The sequence below is a fragment of the Charadrius vociferus genome, unplaced genomic scaffold, assembly GCF_000708025.1.
Source record: "Charadrius vociferus isolate BGI_N301 unplaced genomic scaffold, ASM70802v2 scaffold187, whole genome shotgun sequence".
NCBI classification, from domain to species: domain Eukaryota; kingdom Metazoa; phylum Chordata; class Aves; order Charadriiformes; family Charadriidae; genus Charadrius; species Charadrius vociferus.
The window spans coordinates 2,046,432-2,069,910 of NW_009649180.1; the positions used below are offsets into that span (position 1 = coordinate 2,046,432).

General features: G+C 37.4%; 1 protein-coding gene across 1 annotated transcript in view; it reads right to left on the reverse strand.

The window, feature by feature from the left end:
• The window catches only part of KAT6B (K(lysine) acetyltransferase 6B), a 110,611-nt gene that overhangs the window by 85,406 nt on the left and 1,726 nt on the right, over positions 1–23,479 (reverse strand). The window lies entirely within an intron of this gene.

The window sequence follows — 23,479 nt, forward strand, 5'->3', positions numbered from 1 at the left end:
TTGAACTGACATATAGGTCCAATTCCTTTGGAAAAATGAGACCAGAGAAAACCACATTTTCAGTATATGCAAATCATATTTAGCAGAACAAAGACGGAACTCCTCTGTCTCAGGACCCATCTCTCAATATTACATAGCCTGCTTCATTTAGACCCCAGATATCATGCTGAAACCTACTCTGATGCTCACCAGTTATCTTTCTTCTACCCCCCTCTTTTCACCAAAGTTTAATTAGTAGAATGACACTTGTTCACAAACATTCAAGCACTTGTTTCCTGGGTCCCATTGCTTTGGGAAACATGCCAGTTTAGAAACATTTTTACAGGCTCAAGTGAGGAAAAAACCTTAAGCATTTCATTTGCCTTAAATTGATGCAAGCTCTACTGACTTTACTGAGGCCAAACCAACATATACCACTTGAGAAACAGCTTCCTAACCCTAAGAAAATTTCTGGCAAGAGATAAGCTACAGTATAGTGATTGCCAGGGACCTGTCACGAGAGAATGCTGGAAGATGTGAAGAAAGTAGGTATCTTCTGGAATCCCATCTTTAACTATAATCTAGGACTATCAACTCTCATACAAAACTTCTTTTGGCATTTATTTCATTTTCATTACTTCATCTGATTAAAATCTTTTTAAAAGCAGATAGGAAGTTTTTCCACTGCAATAAAAAGCAATCCTGGCCAAGAAAGGATTTACCCATTAGGCGCACTATCTCCACAAAGACAGCAGCCTTATTAAATTACAACTGTTTGAACAAGGTCAAGCACTCAGGGTTTAATTCAAAGTGTTTCCAGGTATAATGCTGTCAGGTCAACTTAAACAAGCCAACAGAGGCTTAGAGCTTGATTAAATATTAAAACGGAATCTTTCACATCTGTTTTTACCCAAGGATGAAATTACTGTACATCACTTCAACCAGCTCATTAATACACTAAACACATATCTTGCCTCAAAAGGTTACAGGAATATCAATGCTTTCAGAGTGCCTGCAGTGAAACCTACACAACTCAGCTAGAAGTGAGGTCATTGCATACTTTAGGAGGATGTCAATATTTCTTTATAAATGTGAGAGGTAATCAGTTAGACATAGATACATTTTAAATTAAAAGATGGGAGCCTCCAGTGAAGCTAAATCTGTTGCCTTTGATCAGAACCTTCTAATCACTCATCTCATTTTCTTTGATAGATAACTTGATAACAGACAGGGAAGAGAAAGTTTGAAAAGTAATTACTGTTGGATCAAACTGGAGGGCTGTCATGTCCAACTAGAAATCTGCTCTTTTTATTACCTTTTTTTTTTTTAATTTGCATGGCACAATTTTTAATTGAAACATTAAAAGGTCTATCAGGATCACCTATTTCAACACCTATCATTTCTAATGATACTCTGATGCCACCTCAGGGTAGGGGAGAAGAGAATGCATTTGAGGATACAACTTCTTTGACAATGATACATACACTGTATTAACTACTCCACATGGCATATGCTGGCCTTTAAAACACAGCCAAAAAAAAATAAATACTCCTCTAGCATTATCTTTGCATGAGACAGAAGACATTAGTCAAATCATGTTTCCTGACTGCAACCCATAAAATGCACAGAGACAAGTGGAAGTCGTCTATTTAGACCAACAGATGCAAGATGGGACTTAGAAGGGAAGCAATGGGAAGTGCTTTGCATCTCAACTATGCTTATACCAGATGAGAAAATGCTCTGTAAATTTGTATGCACTGCAAGTGAACCTAAAGTTCTTATCACATGTAAAATAATAATAAAAAACAACTCGTGAATTTGCCACGAAACATTCAAACTTATTATGCAGTCTTAACAGTCCTCTCTTAGGGCAGGGTAAGGAGAAAACACTGTTTGAATACAGATGTTCTTACATAATGAATAGGGGAAACACACTAAAAACACTTCTGAATGCCCTAGCATCTATTCCAAGAGTCAGAACTATACATTTTAAGCACTGGTAGTTAATAAGGCATGAGACAATTTGCTTAAGACAAAATAAAATTCCAATACAACACAGTCTTCTACCACCCACTAATTCACACTTGAATAATATAATCAACTAGACCAAACTATGCTTAATGTAAAGTCAATAAATTCCTTTTTGGCTATTGACATAGAAACCTACTGGGAATTAAACACTTGAGGAAATTAATCATTATAACACTCTGGCTCAATGCACATCTATATTGAAATAATTTGGTCTCTAATTCACTTTATTTGTAGTTGGGTTTAAAGCAGTAAATTTGATAAAAGCAGGCCTCATTAAACCAGATCCAGTTCAAACTGCCTTTCATTAAGCTTGGTGTATTTGAACAAAGTCAAAAAAGATTCATTTCCTTTAAAACAATTGCACATTATAAAGTAACCCAAACAAACCAAGACCATTAATACATAATACAATAAAGGCATTTACATTTGATCTGAGCAAAAGCCAACATTAATGATCTATTTGCTTTCAATACATTTTCTTGAGGCACAGAGATACTGTTTTCTTACTGACCACAGAAACTTACGTTGTCAAATAGCAGGAAGACCACCAAAATAAAGTGTCTAGAAGCCCAGGCTATTATGACAACCTCCCAGCTTCCTGTTTTAAGAGTTGTGTTTAATTTTTCTAACACAAATGTGGTTTACTAGTGTGGTTCCCAGACTTGGTCAGCTTGGAAATCAAGAGCTGCAACAGGTGGCTTGCACAAAGCTAGTTTGGGAGACATCATATCCACGGGCTGGGAAAACTTGTGCAGAGTCACCTCACTGCACAGAAGTGACAGATCCAGCTAAGAATATACCACTGCTCCTCTCTATGTGAATTCAAAAGCAGCAGCAACTCTGCAAAAGGTGGCAGCAATTACAGCTCCATATGTAGCTGCCAGGACACACTAAACAGTTCAGCAGTCTGGGTGTGTCTCCAGCTCCAAGTTTTTGCCCCAGTCTCTCCCAGGACAGGGCACGATGGTCACAGTATATTATCACATGACCTCTGAAGCCTGCATGATGCAGTATGAAAAGTATGAAAACCTCTGGCAAAACAGAGGTAGTTACACTCAAAATCTGCTTAAGACATGCTCAGTAACTCAAGAGAATAATGTTAATTGCTTCCACACACATTTACCTTTATACTCTGTTCTAGTGTACTGCCTGTCTTGTCTCTTAACTTTATGCAAAGGGACTGCTTGCTCGCAGGTAGGCACTCAAGCAAAATCCTGTATTATATGGGTAAGCTGATATACCTAGTCATGATTCATATTTTCTCAAAGTGCACACACATCATCTACTTCAGAAAGAATAAATCTTTGATGCGATTTCAAGAAGTGGAGAAGTTAAAAAGTTTTTATCTTCCCAAGACAATGCTGTGTCCTGTCCCATCTGCTCTGCTTTTTCACTATGCATAGTTTATGCCTCCGTGTCCTCTCTTTTGGAAACAGAAACATGCACTCATCAGGCCTTACTATGAGATACAGTGCAATACCTACATCACAACTGAGTTGTAAATAGCAGTCACATGTTAGATTGGGGTGGGAAGGAAGAGGGGGATAACCTAGCATGAAATAACAACAGTATTCTTAGCAATTAGAACAAGCAAAAATCCCTAACTACCTTGAGCCCTTATGAAAAGGTTTTCCCATTCTTCAAAACAACCAACTACCACCATCCAAAGCTATTAGTCCTGCTACTTTCAAACCAATCCTAGTTAGTACTATATGCAGGCAATGAAACTACTCTGCATGACAAAATACTGGACACCACAAGTAACAAGAGAGATGTGCTAGAAAACATGCCAGTGGGCAGAATCCTCTCAAAAGTACATCCTGATCCTTGCAGCTTTATAGCACGGTTTTCATCAGGAATAGTCTGAAAAGCATTCTATACAACGGCAAACCACTCCTTTACAGCCTGAAGGCAGAGACACCACCTTCCACCCTTACTCCCCCTCCTCTTGCAGGAGTAACTAGAAGAAGAAGGTCATCAGCTCCTTCATGCCGTTTGCGTATCAGCAGCAACAGCACTACCTATGGGGAAATGTAGATTTCTGATTCTTATGAACATGAGACACAGAAGACATGTGACGAAGGCTGGCTGCCAACAAGCCAGGATGGCAGAAGAAAGTCTTCTGGCAGCAGATTAAGTTTGGACATTAAAGCCCTTTAGATGGACCAGAAAAACAAGGACCAGCTCTGCAAGAAATACAAAAATATCTCAAGACTTAATTTTTTAACAGGCAAAGTTCAGTAAATGCAAAGATTTATTGCAAAAAATAAATTTGAAGGTGGAAAAAAAGGAACGGTTGATAGACTGATGATCAGAGCTGGTCATTTATGATCTTTAGATGTTATCTAAAGATTTCAGTTGAGCGTGACAGATAGGCACTGACACAATGACAACTCTGAAAGTTCTCTAAGAAAACGCCCACGAAGCATCAGCTAATTCTCGATCACTTTAACCAGCAGAATACTTCAGGTGGTCCAGGTAAACATGTAACTTCACAAATTATGAATATTAGACCAAAAGGATGAAAGGACGTAACTAGTCAGTCTTCCTCATTATCTTTAACTTTCCATAAGGCTTAGTCTGGTATACTTTTGTGGCTCCGAGTTCAGAACTGGGATTAAAGCACCTAGAAATCCTTGCCCACCTCCAAAAACAGACATCATAACAGGGCTATTTTAAGTGATGTTCAGGCAACTACCACTTATTCCATAAACAAGCACTGAGGAAGTGTGATAGTGCAAAGACCATTCCTTAAATTCTTATGACAAAAAGAAGAATCCATAATCACCTGAACTGCTCTCCTACTGAGTTTCTCCCACCCCTCACATGACTTTCCCATAGAATAAGGAATACACTGACACTACATGTTCCAGGACAATTTTGTGAGTGTTTTCAGAAGGCTATCAAACAGCATGTCAGTAATAAAAGCCTGGTTTATTGTAGTAGAACATGGTGCCATGCTATTTGTTACAGTAACCCTGCCTCTTTTGGCTCAAACATCTGCAGCTGGCTGCAGCTATCACCAATTTACTCAACTACCTTGAAAAGACAAGTGAAAAACATCAACACTGCTGAATGGCTGCCAATACCTGTAGAAATGAAGTTGCTCTCAATCATAAATGCCACCATTACAAAATTAACATTACAGAGAGTATTTTCTTCTTTCGCCTTTCTTTCATTCCCTGCAGTCTTCTGTTTTTTCCCTTCATCCTCACAGAATGTTGCACCCTATTTTTCTATTTTTAAAATCAAAATCTGTCACTCTTCACGAGATGAAAAGGTTGGTAAATCACTATATAAATGAGGGTGATGCAAAAAAAAACCTTTATATATATTCATACACAAATGTATACTTGTATAAGATATGTGTAAAAACAGAGTACCCCAAAGCACACAGAAATCACTTCTCAGAAGAAAAAAAAAAAAAAAGAAAAAATCTCTTCCCTAGAAGCTAAAACAGTTATTTGCATCAATTCCTGAATCACTACTACTAAGCAGTATTAGAATGTAAGATCATACTCCTACAGTTTTCTCCTCTTGAGATTTACAGTTAAATTATAAGAAAAATACTTCCTGGTTAAATGGGACAGATAATGCAATACAGCTTTTATCAAACCAATAAATATGTTATAATACACAAGCCTCTGGCCCTAAGAGACTTCCTTCTTCAGGTGCTGGCAGTTTATAAATTAGCTGATTTGTAGCATAGAAAAAGCTTCATAATTAGTACCTAGTTTATCATTAAAATCTTGCATTCACTGTATGATGTCACAGACTAATGAGTCTGGCTCTCATTTAAGCAAGCAATTATTTTCTGGCATCTCAGTACAGTCGATCCCATTATTTCCTCTGTAACTGACCAACTTCAACAGCTGCAATTCTTCTCTTGTAAATACAGAACACATTGCACAAGACAGGATCATAGTTATCACTCTTAAAATAATTCCACATAATGTACGGTTTAAGTTTGACAAGGCTTAAGATGCTTTACACTGCAGTCAGCAAAACTTTGATTTAAAAAGCACTGTACAGTAATTAGATGTAAACCACAGAATTACTTAAAGTACCACACTCATTGACTGTCAGAGCTTTTGCTGCAATAGATTAGACTCATTACTTAGAGACTGAAAAGCAGCTCAAGATTCATTTACCTCTGGTACTAGAAATTAATACATTTACTTCCGATTACAGCAGCGAATGCAACATGCAGATAGAAGTTCTGCAGGTCCAGCCATGCCAGATATCCTCCTGGACCAAAAGCAAGCAGGAGCAGGAAGTGTCCTAGCTGACTCAAATCTCAATTAGTGACCAAAGTGTTAAATTTTCCTAAATCCTTCTGGGAAAACCTAGAATGCATGTTCTCAGAATTTCTTCTGCTCCAACAGCTTGAAATGGCAACCCTCGGTAGTGTAGACATGGAAGATAATGGACAAATCAGTAAGTATTTAATTGCAAACAGCCATCAGAAATCCTAGGATTTCATCTACTTCTACAAAAATCTTTATTTCCAAGAACAAGAAGATATGAGAAAATACCTGTATCTTGTTTAGCATAAAAGGTCTACAAGGCTGAAAGCCAAGAAGCCCCCTCTTATTGGCCCTCAACAGGTGTCAGGAATAGTCTTCAATGAAGCAAAGGAAAAAGTAGTAGAAAAGAAAGACAGTATTCAGCAGTCTGCAACTGTACTGTACAGTATCCTGTATCCCTACAAAGTAAAAACCAATTAGGAAAGCATGCTTTCCAAAATCTAACAGTTTGTATACTGCCGTGCATACGCACAGAAGACAACTTTCATAGGACGCTAGTATTCATTCCCTCCACCACCCCTCACTTTTACCTTTTATTTTATAGCAGCTTTGTCATAAAGCTTTTTGTTATGGACTTTTAGGGTTTTGTTAATACCGGTTTCACATCAGGCATATTTCATGATGGCTTGGGATTTCAGACAATTTAAAGTATTTTAGTTTGTATTACTAGGAACAAAAGAAAAAAAAATACAAAGAGCAACAAAGCTGCTCCTGTTAGAAGGCAAAAGACACTGCCTTTTAGTTGTTGCCTTTCTAACATGTCACTTGTCAATCCTCACAGCCAGGTAAGGTGTCTCCAGCATCTGCTGGTACGGTTGCATTGTCTGTAGTATCATTCAGATGAAGCTATATAATCCATGAGGAAAGGGAAAAGAGAGAAGGAAGATTCCACCTGAAAACCCGTACACTGCACTTAAGTTTTGATTTTTTTACACCATTAAAGATACTCCAGATTTTTGACCCATAAAAGAACGACAATACTTAAGGTCCCTATGGATATTACACATAAAAATCTGTACTGATCAAATTCAGGAAGCCTTCAAAAATCAAGGCAAGCACGTTACCCAATTCTACAGGAGGGCCACGTGATATAATAGCATAGCAGTATAACTGAGCTCTGTAGCACAGCATACTTTTCTTCTGGCGCAGTGTTTTATCATTTAACATAAATGATTTAATCATTTATCAATGTATCAATTATGACATTATATTTGTGTTAATCTGCTACAAATACAAAAGGAAACCAGCAGCAAAGCCTTACAGCAAAAGGATAGTATTTTAGTTGTATGGCATTACAATTTCAAGTATGCTGTAACTTTTGAGGAAGAAACTGACCTTTGTGGTAGAATGTCAGGCACAAACCAGGAAGTTTTTAGTACTCTATCAAAAAGATTTGAATATTTGTGTTCAAGACACAAATTCAAACGTGACAACCTTTAGAGAAATGTATTCTTTAGACATGGATAAGGTGGCTAGTCTTCAGATTCCTGTAATCAGTGACCATAAACCAAATTTCAAGTTAGTTACCAACTTACCTTTGTTAAAATCATATACGGGTAAAGTTGAAGATACCAGCTTGGTCCTCTATAAGGAAGCATTACTTTATAACTTCTTATGTCCTGAAGAAGAGTTAGGATCTTCTTAAATCAAGTAAATTATTTCAGATGTTAAACAGAAAAAAACTACAGTACTACAGAAGTGCTTCTGCAGGATAAATCAGGCTACTCAATTCTGAGTAATGTTCATTAAAAAAATTCAATCTTTTTTTATTTGTTTGCAGAACTGTTCTCAGCTATAATTTAGCTAAAAGCCTTTCCATCCTCAAATAAAACATCTGCATGATACCTCTCAAGACAGAATCTTCTCTCAAATCAGAATAATTAAGCATTAGGCTCTAAAAAGGCCATCTTCACTGCATTCATTTGGTCTTTTGATTCTACTCTAATGGATTATCTATTTAACTTAGTCACAATTTAATCCAGTGTTATAACTCACGATCAAAGAAAGATTATTTTAATCCAGCTATAAAAGCTTGAGCTCTTGAGCTAACACACACGGCAGCCTGATTTAAAAGCTTCACCTGTGCTACTACCACTGCAGACCCTGCAGCGCAACATACTATAGACCAGACTCATCAGTCCCTTCCCACAGATTTGGGAAGTTAAACACTGCCTTAAGCCTGCATTTTCTAGTCAGTTCTACTCTAGTCAAGAAATACATACATCGTAGTCAGGGTCTCAGGTCAGCTATTTTTTTATTTTTTTTTAAGCTCTGTGAAGTGATGGTGGAAGGCACGTAGGTGGGTGGGAGAAACTAGTGCCAGTGAAATAGAAAGGTGAGAAAAAGTATTTTCCCCTCCTTCAGCAGATGAACAGTCCAACACTTACCACGTATGTTTCCCATTTCCCCAGATTATTTTAAGATAAATATTAAAATATTTAACTCTACAAAAAAACCTAATAAAGATTATGACATGACAGGAAACAGCATGAACTCTACTGTGTCCTACACCACAATGGTAAACTCACATCATAGTTGGCTTTTTCCTTCCCCTAATTATAAGCAGTGAAACCACAAAACCCATGTTAAGATCTTATCAGTGAAGGTCCCCTCCTGAGAAAAGTTCAGGAACGGCTGTACAAAGCAGTGAACGCTACTTAGCTTGAAGTTACTGAATTAGACACAAATTTAGAAGAGAAAGAATGAAGTCTGTCCATCTGGACACAATATTTGGACCTCATCTATCACTTGTGATATTTGTATTAGTGACTCCCTAATTAGTACTCTGGGGAAGCATTCCAAGTGACTACAAAAGTAACAAAAACCCCACAGTATACTGTTTTCACTGATCTGATGGCACCTCAGAAGTATAGAGTCAGAATACAAACTGGCAATTTGGGAAAAAAAACCCTGAGAATTTAGCCGAATTGTACGCAGTGTGAACAGGTTTTATATAGATTATACGTTACTGCCTCCCACTTTCATAACAGGACACTTAGTACCTCCATGGAAGCTTCTAATCAAGTACCTACTATAGCTTTTCCCTCAAGCTTTACACTGATGAGGCTAAACAACAAACACGAATCTTCAATGCATTTCTACTGTCAGCGTAAGAAGCAATGTTTAAAAACAAACAAATAAAAAAAACCCTCTGTTTTGCTATCGGTTTCGCTAAGTGGGTTATCTGTTCCAGATCATGCTGCTCTTAAAGACTAAAAAGTGCTTGGAACACCAAACCTAGGAAACAGAAAGCCAGACATACAGCATAAACACCAAATCTGTCTCCTGTGGTAATAATCACAGAGGAAGTAAGTGCTGACAAGCAAGTATAAGCTGTATCAAATAGACCTGTGATGGAATTTAATAGATCTACCAAGAAAAATATTTTTGTAGACTAAGTATTTACTGTTTTGTGAATACAAATGAGTTAAAACTGCAGATAAGATATGAACATTACTTTCTTGTAGAACTACCTTAAAAACTCTTAGCAAAACTGGTATTTTTACTTCTATATAAAAGTCAACATACCAACAGACTACAGGAGAACACACACACATTCATATAGCTCTTTACAAGCAACAGCTGCTGTTTGAAATGTAGTTCTAAGTCATGCTTTCCTGTTGATGTTTTGCTTGTATCAAAACATTTGTCATTGTACTTCTGCTAATATCAGCCCCAATTAAGAATTTAATTACCCTCTCTTACTGGCTTTATAGTCTAACAGCCTGTTTTCAATGAAGAGTGATATAATAAGGTAACACGCAGTATTCCCTTTAGTACCTCCTCCTGGTGAAGCTCCTTCCCAGAAAACTGTTTAAATTTAATAAGAAGTAGTCAGTGGGTTTTTTTCCTCCAGCTGTAGCATTTTGCAATATTTGATTAAAAAGCTACGCAAAAGCAAGCACCCTTCACTACAGGATTTGAGGCAAATGGGACTGTTAGATCACCCAACTAAGTAAAACTTCCCAAGTTGTAACAAGTACGCGTAATGCCTACCTGTGCTACTTTGGGCCACATTATAGCACTACCAAGAAACAACAGTGCTGTAACCAAACTGGGCCATAAACTGTCATTCTCAACTCTGATACTAGAAGCTGGTACTTTTGAAGTTGTCATGAAGCCTGCGTATCTTCATCCTTGTCTCTGATGAGGCCACAGTCCCTCACAACTGGAAGATACCACAGCATTAGCTATTATATTTTGTTTTGCCTAGAGAAAACATTAATAATCAGATTACCTTTGTCACCCAGTATATTCTAGGAAAGGTTGCTAAAAGATGAAAGATTTTATTTTCATATATACTATTATGCAATAGTAAGTTTTAACATCGGGGCAATCACCCAGATGCTAAGCAGACCATTTTTTAAAGCTATTTCTCTATTACAGTTATCACAGATTTTTATACCCTATGAACATTATTAGATTTCAAAACATGAACAAGGTCACAAAAGAAACCTGTTAGATACTTAACAGAAGTGAAGAGGAATCCTTGCAAATGTACTGGAGTTAGATTTGATTATTAGGGTAAAAATATATTGGGGGTAATCAAACAAATATGAAGTCACTTCCTTTTTTCCATGATTTCAAAAATGTATCATTTGACTGCAAAGATTTCTTCAGAATATCATATGCCCATCTTACTATAGTTTTATGTAACAAATAAAATTCATTCAAATTAAAAATACTCATTTCTAAATTCTATACTTCAAGTACTGATTTTTAATCAGGTTTTTCGTTATAATCCTAATATCAAAATAGACTTTCTGGTTGTTGAACAATGTAGTTTTAACATAAACAGCCCAACCATATTTCTTGAAGCTGCATGGAAGATGGCCAATTATTTACTGACAGAAGTCTAGTCAGTACGTAAGATTCGGCGGTTGGGAGGAAACATAAGAACCCATTAAAACATTATATACTTGATAAAAAAACCAAAAAACAACAAAAAAACCCACTCTTCACACTTTCAAGAATGAAGTCAAAGTTACACTTAAGCAGAGCAGGGAAGATGAACCTAAACTGGATCTCAGAAACATCTTCTCCTATAAGGTGCATTAGACAGTGACCCCTTAAAACTCTTAGCCCTCTTCTCTTTACCTCTTACCCTGGAAGAGAGGCACTGTAACACGAAACACAGTTACTTCTAATATATTTCTAAATCTCGCTCAGAGGACCATAATGCCTCGAGAAAGTGGCTCTCTAAAAGATTCTTTAAATCCTCAATCCATTACAATATTACAGAAGAGAGTACATTACCCCCCTCTGTACAGCATAGTATACAAATACACCCCTTTATATATATTTGCTGTAACAATAGCTTATTCTAGTTATATTTTATCCATTGTATTTCCAAAGCAAGAGAACGATTCCCAAAAAAACCCACCTTTCAGATCCTTAGAAAATAGAATTTTCTTGGACAAAACTCTATTGACCTGAAGACCTTAACTGTTTTTTGAAAGTCTGTAAACACTGTCTAAGAATCCAGAAGTGTTTTCGCTTTCTGCAGTTCAAATAATCAGTCCCTTTCCAAAATCACTCCAGAAACTAAATATTTTATTTAGATCTTGAAAATAGTCTAAGAAAAGCAATCTAATTGAAAACCTAATCCTGACTACTTATTTGTTTTCAAAAGGATGGGGAAACAAGTTTACAAGCAAGTTTTAACATGACAGTGACCTTTAACATAACATGACCTTTAAATATACCCCCCAACAGATGAGGTGCACACTCACAAGTGTAATCCAAAATAAGTGTATTTATGAACTTTATAATCAACAAATTGCTTAAACTGATTTTGAGGCAAGTCTCATCAATGAGAAACTAGTTTTAAGTGATATTTGCCACCTGAGCTAGAATCAAATCAGAATTCCCAGGGGAGGAAAAAAAAATAAAAACCAACACAGAAACCCACAAAACCAACACAACCCAACAAAACTAGTAATACAAAAAGCAGGTAGAAACAAGACTTATTTCCCTTTGCACCACTTTAGGAAAGGCAGAAGGAGAGAAGTAGGAGGGAGGAAAAAACATCTCCTCTTTGCAATCTCTCTTTCTGACCTACTTCCAAAGTTTTGAAATATCAATGAGCATGTGGTGACAAGCAAGTTGGAAAATGCAATTTAGTCAAAATGTTGAATATACTGTCTTATTGGATTTCCCCGATTACAAACACAATGAAGGTAGTACTAAATAAAAAAAAAAAAAAATTCCTGCAGTGGTCCAATGCTCAGTACCTGCAACAGGACTAAATACCCTTTAGCATAATCTTTGTATTCACTAAATCCAGAATTCAACAGTAGAGCAGCTGCCCAGTGCCTGGTCTGTAGAATTCAATGAACGACAAAAGGTTACCTTAATTCAATGAGATAATCAGCGCACATTTACCCACTACCAGGAGTTTTCCAACCATCTGCAAAGCGGCAGAGCTAACTCCCTATAAAACAACTGGTAGCATGCTGACATGTCCTCACATCCCTCATGTCAATGAACATTTATCTCTTAGCAACAGCTAAAAAGAAGCTGAACTTCCAGAAATATTTTAGACGCATCATGAGCCAACAATTTATTCCTAAGTGATTTTGATTGCTACTGATCTCCAAACAGATGTCTACTCTAATTGGTAAAATCTATTAAATACATACTTTAAAAAAAAAAAAAAAAAGAAAAAGTCAAGTTGTCAGGGCTTAAGAAAGCAGTAACAATGACAGTCATTATAGCTGTGCAGATAAAAGACAAAAGCTAACCTTATTTAAAGCTGCTGGCCTCACAATTATATAGGTAACAGTGAAGTAAACAAAATGCATGTGTTGTGAGTGGAGAAAAAAATTTGCTATTAAGGCTGTTGTCAGAAATTGAAAGGTAAGACATAAGTCTGCTAAAAACTAAGATAAATATTTTTGAGAGGAAAAGTAAAATAAGAGACTCAAGGTTAAAAACACTTTAGCTACTAAAACTATTTTAGGATTCCCTCCCCTGCTACACAGTGGTGAGACAGTTACTTTTGTTCTCTTCTCCAATTAAGAACACGAAGATACAAGTATCTTAACGAACTCTAAGTTAAAGTACAAAATTTTAATGCATCAAGCTTTACAAGTGAATTCCATATAAAACTTCTAAGAAAATTTGAAATTCACTTGTTTCAGTGAAACTCACTTGTAATAGCAAAATATCAAGCAAATTAGAATTTTATCGCAAGACAGAGATCAGGAAAGGAAACAAGCTTGTCCTCAGCCATATTAGTAGCTCTTCTCTAGAAATCCAGTCTTGCAGAGAGGTCTTTTCAAAATACATCCAAACAGAATATTGTTAAAGAAACATAAATCATTAAGATCCAGTTTCACGTTAGAGATTATGGGCAGTTCAGTTCAGAATTACATACAGAAAATTAAATACGGCACGTTAACACAAAGAAGCATGAACATCCAGCTTTTTTGTTTTCTTAGGCAGAAAGGGACTGCCAGCTGTCAGTCATTTTCTCAAATAGTCAACTCCAGCAGTTTCATTTCTAGTCTAACTCTGAAAATTATCAATACCTTATCAATACCATCACAGGCTGAAGGCAACTTATACACATATTGAATATGTTACTTAAGAAGGCATAGATATCAATGAGAAAGAGAAGTACCAAACAAAATTCCAGTACATCTCTCTCCCTCCACTAGTATCTTCTAGGCGACATAAAACAAAATCTGTTAAGCCTGGGCTGAACAGCAGCCACAATTATTTCCTTAAATTCACAGGCAGAATTGAGGTATATCTTGAATTCAAAGCAGTATAGGAAGTTGGGAAGACAGGGGAAGATTCCTCCAGTGGTTTATTATTCCAAATAAAGACTCCTACTATTCATCTCATGTTCAGATCTGAAAAGACTTCTGAAACTCTCTAATGAAAACCTAAAAACATACCTGCAAGATAAGCATCCACTCACTGTTTTTTTTTTTAAACACAGGGCACAAATGCATAAAGTGGAAACAACTGCCCATCACCACATAAATTCCAAGTGGCAAAGCCCAGAACAGAACTCATGTTTTCAAATTCCTAGTTCTTAAATAGTTCTCAGTGAATGTAAAATAGAGGGACTAGCTAAAGCCAGGATTTTTTTTTTTTTTTTTTTCTAAAAAAAGTTACTGGATTCCATGTTTTATCCAGAGAGTATCCATGTTTTAATCAAGAGAGAGTAAACTTAAATGTATAGATGTAAACAGGAAGAATTGCTTGACTACAGTGGAAGCTGTCACCTTTACAAATGAGGTAGTTTAAAATTTGTTTTAAGAACATTTAGAACCATTAAAAGATGTATGTACCAATAATCTCCTTCCTCACAAGTACGGCAGACAGGCATGTCAAGTGACCCAACAAAAGGAATTCTTTAAAATGGCCATGGAAGAAGTCATCACTGGTTTCTAAGACAGTACGAGCTCCGATACTTTTTCATGTAGTTAAAAATATGCATATACAAGCACAGTAGCAGACTACGCTGTATGAACATAGCACGCACTGCTATTTAACTTGACAATCTGCCCTGTAAGTTGTTTTCTCTAGTCATTTCTTGACTGATTTATCTATAATTTTTAGACCTTCAGAAAATATCTGTAACATCTGAATGAAAGCTTACTTTGCTAAATCAGCAGAATGTATGCCAAACACATGAAAATAAATAAATATTGCTTTTACTATACAATTTTCTATTATTAAAAGTAGCATTCATATTTGTAAAACAGCATTAACAAGTTTTCAGTGACATTCAGTTTTCACAACTGGATAATGAGGGAAGGGAAGAGAACTGGACAGTCCAAGGCAGAGCAGGAATATTCAGATCACAAAATACCATGTTTACGTACAACCCCATTGTTTATTACATAAACCTCCATGTGTATGTTTATAAACTGGCTGATAACCAAATACTTGCAGGAGTCAATACACTGTCCTCTTCCTCTACTACTAACATACTCTTGTTAACCTGACTCCTACAGCAGGTGTAGTAGTGTTCAGAGAACAAAAGAGAAAAAAATGAAGTAGGAAATGAAAGCTAAGTATCTTTAAATTTCTAACAGAAGGGAGGGACAGGACGGCCTTTATAAGCATAGAACTTGTTAACAACTACTATTAATTTCAATGATTATAATTGAGATTACTTTGGAGAAATTTTTTAGGCTCAAACTGCCTTCTTCATCACCCTTTAACTGAATTTTTATATAGCCCCTTTGCTAACTACTGCTCATTATCCACCAGTCCTGAGCACTTTAGAGAACTCCATGGTACTTGCAAGTTAGGTGTTACTCATATTTTTACAGTTCAATGTAAAAGACGTAAGCAGGAGCAAATAAGGTATCCATACAACATAGTGGTGGAACCCAAATGAAGCCTAGCAGGCTTCAGACCCAGCCTCCTGGGTGTGGTATATAAAGCTAGAAGTTCAGTGACTTTATGTTCTTGTTTTTACAGATTTCAGGGAGTCTCTAGAAAGCAAAAATCAGGATGCTCACTATTCTTAAAGCAACACACAGAAAATGCACTCATGCAACAAACTTTAAAAACAACAAAAAAACAAAATACCACAAAAACAAAGACACTGTGAATTCTCCAGCAACGGTTTTCCCAGGGGATGCTTCCACCTCTCTTAAAACTTCTTTAGCTTACACTTTGGGTATTTGCTGCAGCTGCCTGCAAGTTTCATCATCATAGTCTTGCATAAATAAACGATACTTTCTGTTTTATTAACCAACAGTTAGAAGAAGCCCACAAACTTTCAATTCTAGTTGAAGCAGAATACTGTAGGCTGGGAGAGACCTCTGCAGCACATACCCCAACCTACCACTCAAAACAAGACCAGACTTAAATGTTCCCTCAGGTTGCTCAGGACCTTGCCTAGTCAAGCTGACCACCTCTGAGGATGGAGGTTCCACAGCCACTCCAAGCACCTGTTCCATTTCTCTCCATCCTCACTATAAAAGATTTTTCTCCTTCATCTACCTGGAATTCCCCTTGCTGAAACTTGTGCCAGTTACCTCTCATCCTTTTGCCATCTGAGAAATAGCAGTCTCCATCTTCACTATAATCACCTGAGTGCTGAACAAGGTGCTTTAACACAGCAGTCCTACAAAGACAAAAAAAATTCTACACATCTATGATAATTTTACCTTGATTATACTCCTTTCAACTGTTACAAGTAACTACTTACTTGTTAGTTAAGAACTATGTATAGTCAGTGTCTGAACATGGGTGCCACGGACATTTGTCTCTTACTAAGCCAAATGCAAACACTGCTAGTTAATGTTGCCACGGATACATGGACATTACATAAAAATTAATTCCTAAAACTACAGTCAGTCATTTTCACCATTTTGGAAAAAAACAGAGCTGCGAAATTGAAGCCAACTTCAAAGCACCACTAGTGATTAAATTAAATGCTGGAGAACACATGGAAAATGTGTGGCAAACTTATCACAGCTTATGCTAGCCCCAACTTCTATTAAGGATTCTTCCTAGATGAGGAAACATCAGCCATGCCTCCCAGACAACTTTGCTGAGATCATACACAGCTTTTCTCCTGTGCCAGGGTCCTGCTTGTAATTAAAAACAGAAGTCTCAAGCCTGCTCCACCTAGTACTGCATTAGTTGGTAACTGATGGGCTATACCACCACAACCACAAGGGGAGATAAATGAGGCTCTCTGCCCTTCTAAAGCCATAACACTTGAGAACGCAGAAATTCCTGCACACGCGTATCTATTACTCTAGAGATAAGGCACAAGAGTTGACAATTTACAAGTCTGCAGTTTTCCTCCCCCAAGGACTTTCTCCTTATGTAACCTGAAGTCACAATAATCTGCACAAACTTAGAACTAAATGCAGCAGCCCTAGAGTTGCCTACACAGACGTCCTTTTAACAGTTTACACATTCATATTGTGAGAAGGCTGCCTGTGCCTGCAAATTAGAAACTTTAAGCTCTTCTGCAAGAACCTGGAGAGGAAGGGGTGGGGGGGGGTGGGGGAAACAACACCACACAGAAAAATATAAGTGACACCACTTATAATTTCCCTCAGTGAGGAGGGATATAAGTAGATGGAAAAAACAACCACCACACACAAGTGACTTTGCAACCGAAGGAAATCAAACTAGTTTAAACATTTGTTTGTCCCTTATCAGGTAACTACAAAGGACTGCAGTCGATCTGTCAGCTAAGTGGTGCCTGATTTGATGAGCATCATCCTCAAAATTCTACAGCCACAATCTGAGCCCTAATAGTATTGTTCTGGTACACAACAGCAACTCCCTCTGTTTGGTTCCAGAAAGTCCTAGTGTCCTGACTTGAAACAGGCCCTCACAATGATAGGAACTATGGGTCTGTCCCTATACCCAGGCAAATACAGTCCTGAATACAGAGAAGAGAGCTGCCCTTTGAAAGAAGATGCTAATAGGACCATAAATGGATTCAAAGTTGTAAAGATGACTTTTAACACCAATTGAGTAATTATTTTCTCAATGCTAGCCTGAAATTCTTTCAAAAGTGAGTCTTTTGCCATTTACAACCACCAAATTGGAAAGCTACAGTTGATAAGTGGTTGATCTACACCTGGGGATCTTTGTTGAGAAAAAAAATCATCTGTCAAAAAACAGCAGACAACCTGAATTGCAAGCTATCAAAAGTTTCTCATCACCTATTTTATGACAAAGTTCCTTCAACAAGAAACAACATGGAAATGTTACCACATTTCAACTGCCACAGAAAAAACACTCAAGAGTCAAGACAATCACTGCTATTGAACATAGAAGAGGAAAGACACTTAAGATAGGTAAGGATACAGCACTGAGAAAATATGCAAGGTAGTTCTCCTTATATCTAAGGCAGACTTCTGCTATTTCGATATTCTAGAAGGAATCTTGACAAAGGAGATATCCAGGTAGTGAGTAGTTAAAGAAAAATTAATCCTGGAGGAAAAATGCAAAGAGTAAAACCTCTAACTGTAGTTTAGGAATCAAACGTCACTCCCAGTTAAGACAGAAGAGTTCACAGAAAATAGCATAGATGAACAAACACAAACAGAACTCCTAGAACTACACATGATTTCTTTAACTCACTGCTGTCAGGTTCAATACAGGACTCACCGCAGTACATCACACCAATTAATTTTTAAGAGAAACTACCAAGAGAATCAAATTTTAGCAAGATTTAGGTTTAAACACCTTGCAGTATAAGGTCTGGAATCACTCCTTGAAGTAAACCAGAATCACGAGCACATCACGCAGAACTACATTCCAAAATACCTACCTTGTGTAAAAAAGGGTAACTAGGGTCTTCCCTGATGGTTCTACAGGAAACTGCAAACAGATGACCTCTTTGAAGTCACTGACATCAGAAATTGGAACCCAACACCCCCCCCACACACACACCCTCACCCACCCTACCTTATGAAGGAGCAGACCAATCTAACTTAGGAAACAGCAGTTTTTAATTTCCCTCCCACCACAGAATTCAAGAAAACTTTTACAAGCATGCTTCTTGGTTTGATCCAAATGTGCCGAACTGTAAAATACAGAAAAGCTCCAAAAGCCTGATACACCTATTTACAGTGGTATGAGCTGCTTCTCCAGGATATGGGATGACAAGACTCTTCCACTTCAGTTTTAAATGCTTTAAATCTTGTGAATTGAGATAATGAGAAGCACAAACATGAGAGTTAGTGTTTGTCAAGTAACTAACATTCCTCAGTCTTTTGTCACCATGAAGATGTCACAAGAGGAAAAACACAGGTTGTCTCTAAAGACAGTATTTTATGGATTGATACCAAGTCTAGATTTCATTTTTCTTTTTTTCATACTCCTGTCTACAGTCTCTTCAACTGTAGCACTGCAGAGACTCTTACAGAAACTTACCCATCACTGCATTTTGGTGCTCAGACTCACCCTCAGGAGCACAGACTCCACATAAAGCCAGCTCCAAAGTTAGGCATTATGAACATCCCCTTATGTGTAAATCAGCAAGATACACTATGTAGCACGTCCTTTCTGCCTCACTTTTCTGTTTCTGCTCAATGGAAAGTCTAAAGGCCAGAGGGAACAAGGTAGAGCAAGCAAAGAAGTTCAGCCAACAGTCTCTTGTTGCCTACCCACAGGAAGGCAGGAAGCTGAAAAACTGTGCAGGGAGGAGCCTGGATGCCAAGAAAGCAATTCTCTATAGATTGGCCCTCTGCCTGAAAGACAGAAGGAGGAACACCCAGTGTCTGCACTGGCACAAACTACATACCAGAAAACTGAAATTCAACCCATGCCAAGTTACACTTTGAAAAGCTGAATGTACGTAGGCCAGTGAAAACAGAACTAGGAGTTCAGAGTATGAAAAAGTAATAAAACAAGTTTGGGTTTGCATGAAGTCATCTTAGAAAGACAAACTGAAAGTGAAAGGGGGATTAATAAAAATTTTCATGCCAAGAATTAAGACGGAAACAACTACTAATACAGTTGCCGAGCTGTTCAAGACAGCATTCAGGAGAACCAAGAAACCACAGTATGGATCAAGTCATCTCCATTTGTACTGCATCTTTCGATGTACACTCTAAGTAGTAATTATTCTGAACATAGCAAAGATGTAACCACTGAGATATGCTACGTATTCCGACAGTCCTCTGAAAATGCTACAGTGGCCGTTACTTCACCTTTTAAAGCTGGATTTATCATTTTAAATTATATTTAAAAGTAAGTAAATAAAGAGCTGTCTACAGCCTACAAACCTCTGCTTTTTCAGGTTTAGTCACACAGCATTTGTGCTCTGGAGATGGCTAACTCCTAAGACCTAGTAGATCTCGCGCAGTTCCCAAACTGCAGAACCTTCCTAGTGCTTGTCCAAGTGTCGAGGAGAAAAAGGAACAACACAGAACACGCATGCATGCAGAAACCACCACCAATGCTGCCACTGTACAACTGACACCATTAAAGATAAACACCGATTTAAAGACTAACCATAATTTTTAATTACCACTTTACTGCTACATTTCCAAAAGTGTATTTTAATGCATCAAAGGCTTATTGAAAAGCTAAGTATCACTCAATGTGTTCAGGTTGATCTTCCTCCCTGTTCACACCCTTATCAGTTTTTACACTGCATTTTCTGATTAACTTACTCATACAGCCCTTTTCAGAAGATGCTGGGTGAGAGAATGTATGAAGCACAAGACAGAAGATATCTATGCAAGATACTCTGAACATAAGGAAGAACACATAAGAGCAGTTAAATTGTTAAAACTAACTATGCACTGCAATATAGCAAAGTGCATAAGCTCAGACTGCTGAGCAACAAATGTCCTTCTTTTTCTGCTTCCACGTGTGTGTGGGTTTTGGTTTTATTTGCAGAAAAGAGAAAAATATGACAAGTCTTCATCCTAAACAACACCACTGTTTTCAGTTTCTCTTCATTGTTAAGGTGGCTGGCTGGTCCTTTAACACACCAATTTAACACTTTAAAATGGGCACCTTTTGAAGTGCTTTGATTCAAGTTACCTGTCCACACCAAATAAGCATCTACTTTAATGTAACCACCATAACATTTAGGATAACTGGGATGTCCTTTTGAAATGTAGTTTATACTACTCATTACACTTTATATGGTGTACAGCCTAGACACTGTATAGCTGATGACAGCTACTGACCTTGCAGTGGAATCTGTCCTTCCTATGAGTCCTGTGCTTGCACCTCTTCATACAGAAGTGAAAAAGCAACCCACCCACATACACTAGAGAATGGAAAGATGTGGAAGAAGAGAAGATTTAAACAGCTGCACTGCATACTTCCTCTTCCTGTAACTTGGAGTGGACACACCTTTGCCTAAATCCAGAAGAGTCAGGATAACACTTGAAGGAAACATATCATTTTTACACAAACACTTCCTTCCAAGACTATGGATAATCGGAGGAAACATGGTAATACAAGCTATGCTGCTGTAACTAACTGCATTTCTACGTCTAATGAAACAACAGAACTACATCTAGTTGCATTGGAACACCCAGTTAATACAAAGACAAGAAAAGCAGCTCCATATCATCTAGTATTAACTGGGTGTTCCAATGCAACAAAGACAAGAAAAGCAGCTCCATATCATCACCACCAAGAGGAAAATTTAGCACTTCAAGCTCCCTGTTCCACAAAAGTATTTCATCAAATGCAAAACACTTAATACCCTGGTAACATAGTCAAGGCTTCAGGTCTGCAAAACTAACTTCGGTCATTGCAACAGTAACTATCTTCTCACTGCACTAGATACTCTGATGCCTTCGGAAGGGGTTTGGGAGGAGGGGAGACTGCAGGGTGGAGAAGGAGAAAAAAAAAAATTCAAGAAAACCCACACCAAAACAAAAAACACCAAAAAACCCCCAAACCCAACACACACCAACCACACAGGCAGTACCGTATCTCTTCTGATCACCTTTTACTCACTCAGGAAGAAAGGTTCAGTCTGCATTTGGTATTATGAGTGTGAAGTTCAGATTGCTGAAGAGAGAGCTCTGATGCACTTCTGATGCACTATATCTTTTAACTGTCTCATCCTGATGAGATGTTAATTATGCATTTAAAAAAAAATAATCAAAATTACTCAAACTTCCACAGTCATCTGAACAGATTTCTGCACATCCTCCTGTTCTTTCTTTTCCTCAAGGGAAGTCAACAGAAGACATACTTGAACTTCACCTCTAGTATTTAAAAACAAAAAAGACCAAACAAACAAAAAGAGCCACACAAACAAAAAAGCATCTCTTACTTCTGCTAGCTATACAAACAGCCAAAGAAACCTTAAAATACACCAATCTCTTCAAAGACTAGCCACTCCTAATAGATGCCAGTTAGCCACATTTTATTGTGCAAAAATTCAGTAAGTAATCTTGACATGCCCCATACTACCACTTAAATACTTACAACAGAAACAGGCTAACAGTTTTCCTGCAGTGTCCTTCTGCTTATTCATGAATTACCGTCAATTACAAATGAACATGCAGTTACATCCCAATAACAGACACCTATTTACAGTTACTTTCAGAACTGTTCTTTAGGTGTATTTAAAGCCATACAGCTTGAAGACCAGTAAAAATCCCATATTTAAACCAAGTCTATATATATTTGCCTAGTAACCTGTGCCACAACTAGTACAACTAAGCAGTGCACTACACTGATACCCAACTACTGATTTGCCAACCCCACATGAAAACTATTTTTGTCGGGAAAAAGTGTATGCTGAACAGTTTTTAAACAGGCAAGTCACGCTGCTAATTTTGAGACACCCAAATGAAAGCTTATTTCTTGCCAAAGCACTTGCTAGAGAACAGATTTGTTTGGCTAACTTCTAAAAGACAGATTTATCCTTATACCAGTATTTCAGTATGGCAGTAACGGCTTCTTCAGCACTGTGACCCAACCCACATTTCTTGCAAGGGATGCCAGCCCCAGTAGGTAGCCTAACAAAGGAGATTTTTGTTCCCACAGAACTCACATGAAGCATCATAGTACTAAACTGGTTTGGTTGCTCAGTACTCCAGCCTTCAAAATTTTCATGCCACTAGAGTATCAGAATTACAGAAGAATCTCTGAAAGTACTTAAACAACAGACAAGTTGTTTAACTGCAAGTCATGAAATCTTTATAGTGTATGGCTACAGCAGTAATCACACAGTAAGCAATACTTCAAATTTCCGTTCTGATTATTGGGCAAGAAGCTTCATGCATCCTTCAAATACCCAAGAAGTCTAATCTGACAGACGTAGATAGATATCCACATATAAAAGCAACCATATTTAACATATATTTAGAGAAGCTCACAAAACTCAACCTCTAACCACCAACATTTGTAGTGTCACCTCTGATAGTTCCACAAACAACTGTTCTTGTAGACTTCACTAAATATTTCTAACGCAATCACTTTCTACTCTGCACCCTCCAGCACCTTACAATCAGCTGAAGAAAAAAGGCAAGTGAAAACCATCATGCAGTTTCTAGAAGGTGACAGTAATAGCATCTTTACAACGGCAAAGTTGTCTGGGTTATTCCACACCAAAAAAGAATTGCCACCAAACTTTACCACTGAGAAGTGAAGGAGGAAAAAAAAAAAAAAAAAAAAGAGAAAAAAAAAAAAAACATCAAACCCCAAACTAACAAATATTCTAACTAACCCAATTCAAG